Source organism: Arachis ipaensis, chromosome B3 (genome assembly GCF_059453495.1).
Source record: "Arachis ipaensis isolate K30076 ecotype BB chromosome B3, ASM5945349v1, whole genome shotgun sequence".
Lineage (NCBI taxonomy): Eukaryota > Viridiplantae > Streptophyta > Magnoliopsida > Fabales > Fabaceae > Arachis > Arachis ipaensis.
This window is the reverse complement of record NC_142438.1, coordinates 108,816,580-108,821,086: the sequence shown is the minus strand read 5'-3', so window position 1 is coordinate 108,821,086 and position 4,507 is coordinate 108,816,580. Positions and strand designations below refer to the sequence as shown.

General features: G+C 36.4%; 1 non-coding gene across 1 annotated transcript; it reads left to right on the top strand.

Annotated features, from left to right (window-relative positions):
• The first annotated feature begins 2,205 nt into the window (after positions 1-2,205).
• Positions 2,206-2,313, top strand: LOC148571994 (small nucleolar RNA R71). Its single transcript, XR_015908265.1, has one exon. It is a non-coding gene; the product is annotated as a small nucleolar RNA R71 (small nucleolar RNA).
• The last annotated feature ends 2,194 nt before the right edge of the window (positions 2,314-4,507 follow it).

Genomic DNA, 4,507 nt, shown 5'->3' with positions numbered 1-4,507 from the left:
GGATTATGAGGACGGAAGGTGGGGATCCTGTGGGATCCACAGATCCTGAGATGATCCTGTGAGGTTCACAGATCTTGAGGTGTTAAGGATTTACATCCCTGCACCAATTAGGCATGTAAAATGCCTTTGCATGCAATTCTGGCGTTTAAACGCCGAACTGATGCTTGTTCTGGGCGTTCAACGCCTAGATGCAGTATATTTCTGGCATTGAACGCCAGCTTCATGCTTATTTCTGGCGTTCAGCGCCAGCTCCATGCTCTGTTCTGGCGTTGAACGCCAGACAGATGCTCCTTACTGGCGTTTGAACGCCAGTGAACTCCTCCTCCAGGGTGTGCTGTTTTTAATGCTGTTTTTGATTTTTCTTCAATTTTTTCAGTTATTTTTATGACTCCACATGATCATGAACCTATGAAGACATATAACTAATAAAAATATAATTAAATAAAAATTGGGTTGCCTCCCAACAAGCGCTTCTTTAATGTCAATAGCTTGACAGTGGGCTCTCATGGAGCCTCACAGATGTTCAGAGCATTGTTGAGACTCCCTAACACCAAACTTAGAGTTTGGATATGGGAGTTCAACACCAAACTTAGAGTTTGGTTGTGGCCTCCCAATACCAAACTTAGAGTTTGACTGTGGGGGCTCTAGTTGACTCTGTTTTGAGAGAAGCTTACTGTGCCTCTTTTTCATGTTTACAGAAGGATGTCCTTGAGTTTTAAACTCAAGGGAGTCCTCATTCAATTGAAGGACTAGTTCACCTCTGTTAACATCAATCACAGCTCTTGCTGTGACTAGGAAGGGTCTTCCAAGGATGATGGATTCATCCTCATCCTTTCTAGTATCCAGGATTATGAAATCAGCAGGGATGTAAAGGCCTTCAACCTTTACTAACACGTCCTCTACTTGTCCATAAGCCTCTTTTCTTGAGTTGTCTGCCATCTCTAATGAGATTTTAGCAGCTTGCACCTCAAAGATTCCCAGTTTCTCCATTACAGAGAGTGGCATGAGGTTTATTCCTGACCCAAGGTTACATAGAGCCTTCTCAAAGGTCATGGTGCCTATGGTACAAGGTATTAGGAACTTTCCAGGATCCTGTTTCTTCTGAGGCAATCTCAGTTGATCCAATGAATTTAGTTCATTGGTGAACAGGGGAGGTTCATCTCCCCAAGTCTCTTTACCAAATAAATTGGCATTCAGCTTCATGATTGCACCAAGGAACTTGGCAACTTGCTCTTCAGTAACATTCTCATTCTCTTCAGAAGAAGAATACTCATCAGAGCTCATGAAGGGCGTAAGGAGGTTCAATGGAATCTCTATGGTCTCTAGATGAGTCTCAAATTTCTTTGGTTCCTCAGAGAAAAACTCATTATTGATCACTGGACATCCCAGGAGGTCTTCCTCTTTGGGATTCACGTCCTTATCCTCTCTTGTGGGTTCGACCATGATGGTCATATCAATGGCCTTGCACTCTCCTTTTGGATTTTCTTCTGTATTGCTTGGGAGAGCACTAGGAGGGGTTTCAGTGATTTTCTTACTCAGCTGTCCCACTTGTGCCTCCAAATTTCTAATGGAGGACCTTGTTTCATTCATAAAACTCACAGTGGCCTTAGATAGATCAGAGACTAAATTTGCTAAATTAGAGGTATTTTGTTCAGAGTTCTCTGTCTGTTGCTGAGTGGATGATGGAAAAGGCTTGCTATTGCTAAACCTGTTTCTTCCACCATTACTAAAGCCTTGTTGAGGCTTTTGTTGATCCTTCCATGAGAAATTTGGGTGATTTCTCCATGAGGGATTATAGGTGTTTCCATATGGTTCACCCATGTAATTCACCTCTGCTATTGCAGGGTTCTCAGGATCATAAGCCTCTTCTTTAGAAGATGCCTCTTGAGTACTGTTGGATGCAGCTTGCATTCCATTCAGACTTTGAGAAATCATATTGACTTGCTGAGTCAATATTTTATTCTGAGCCAATATGGCATTCAGAGTATCAATTTCAAGAACTCCCTTCTTCTGAGGCGTCCCATTACTCACAGGATTCCACTCAAAAGTGTACATGAACTGGTTATTAGTAACCATGTCAATGAGTTCTTGAGCTTCTGCAGGCATTTTTTTTAGGTGAATGGATCCACCTGCAGAAGTATCCAATGACATTTTAGCTAATTCAGACAGACCATCATAGAATATATGCAGGATGGTCCATTCTGAAAGCATGTCAGAAGGACACTTTTTGGTCAGTTGTTTGTATCTCTCCCAAGCTTCATAGAGGGATTCACCTTCTTTCTGTTTGAAGGTTTGAACATCCACTCTAAGCTTACTAAGCTTTTGAGGAGGAAAGAACTTGGCTAAGAAAGCTGTGACCAGCTTATCCCAAGAGTTCAGGCTATCCTTAGGTTGAGAGTCCAACCAGAGTCTAGCTCTGTCTCTTACAGCAAATGGGAAAAGCATGAGCCTGTACACTTCAGGATCTACTCTATTAGTCTTAACAGTATCACATATCTGCAAGAATTTAGTTAAGAACTAAAAAGGATCTTCAGATGGAAGTCCATGAAACTTGCAGTTTTGTTGCATCAGAGAAACTAGTTGAGGGTTAAGCTCAAAATTGTTTGCTCCAATGATGGGAATGGAGATGCTTCTTCCATGTAAATTGGATTTTGGTGCAGTAAAGTCACCAAGCATCTTCCTTGCATTATTATTATTTTCGGCTGCCATCTCCTCTTCTTGTTCAAAAATTTCTGAAAGGTGCTTGCTGGATTGTTGTATTTTAGCTTCTCTTAGTTTCCTCTTCAGAGTCCTTTCAGGTTCAGGGTTTGCTTCAACAAGAATGTTCTTATCCTTGCTCCTGCTCATATGAAAAAGAAGGGAACAGAAAATAATAATAGGGATCTTTTTTGCCCAGTATAGAGGTTCCCTTGTTGTTAGTAGAAGAAGAAAAGGGAATAAGAAGGAAGAAGAATGGATAATCCAAACACAAGGGTGAGGATGAGAGCAGTGATTTGAGATGAAGAGAAGTGTTAGTAAATGAATAAATAAATAGAAGAGGATGAGAGAGAGAAGAGAAGAGGAAAAACTCGAACACAGAGAGGGAGGTAGTGTTCAAATTTTTGGATGGGAGAGAGTTAGTTAGGTAGTTTTGAAAAAGATAAGAAACAAGCAAAAAGTCAATTAGTTAGTTGAAACAAATTTTGAAAATCAATTTTTAAAATATAAGAAGATAAAAAGTTAGAAAAGATATATAAAAAAAATCAAATTTTTGAAAAAGATAAGATTTAAAAAAAAAGATATGATAGGAAGATATGATTAGAATTAGTTTTGAAAAAGATTTGATTTTTAAAATCACAATTAATGACTTGATTCACAAGAAATCACAAGATATGATTCTAGAACTTAAAGTTTGAATCTTTCTTAACAAGCAAGTAACAAACTTGAAATTTTTGAATCAAAACATTAATTGTTGATGATATTTTCGAAAATTATGATATAAAATTAAGAAAAAGATTTTTGAAAAATATTTTAAAATTTTCGAAAATAAATAAGAAAAGTGAAAAAGATATGATTTTTGAAAAAGATTTTGAAAAAGATAAGATTTTCAAATTGAAAATTTGATTTGACTCATAAGAAACAACTAGATTTTAAAATTTTTTTTGAAAAAGTCAATCAAATTTTCGAAATTTATGAGAGAAAAAAGGAAAGATATTTTTTTGATTTTTGAATTTTTATGATCAGAGAGAAAAACACTAAAAATGTTCAATGCATGAAAATTTTAGATCAAAACAATGAATGCATGCAAGAATGCTATGAATGTCAAGATGAACACCAAGAACACTTTGAAGATCATGATGAACATCAAGAACATGTTTTTGAAATTTTTTATATGCAAAGAAAACATGCAAGACACTAAACTTAGAAATCTTTCATGTTTAGACACTATGAATGCAAAAATGCATATGAAAAACAAGAAAAGACATAAAACAAGAAAACATCAAGATCAAACAAGAAGACTTACCAAGAACAACTTGAAGATCATGAAGAACACTATGAATGCATGATTTTTTTTCGAAAAATGCAAGATGAATATGCAATTGACACCAAACTTAAAAATCTGACTCAAGACTCAATCAATAAACATGAAATATTTTTGATTTTTATGATTTTCTAAATTTTTTTTTGTATTTTTCGAAAATTATTTGTGAAAAAGAAAAATAAGGATTCCAAAATTTTTAATATGAATTCTAGGAATCTTGCACTCTTAGTCTAAAGCTCCAATCTGAGGGTTAGACATGGCTTAATAGCCAGTCAAGCTTTAGCATGTAAATCAGGTGGATCAGGAACAGCAGCAGGTGGATTAGCAACAACTAGCTTGCTCTTGATAATGTTGGGTTGGAAGCCCCAGTCCAAATAAATTTAGACATGGCTTTACAGCCAGCCAGGCTTCACATGCTTCATAAAACTCTAGAATTCATTCTTAAAAATTCTGAAGAACATAATAAAAATTTTTTGAAAAGAATTT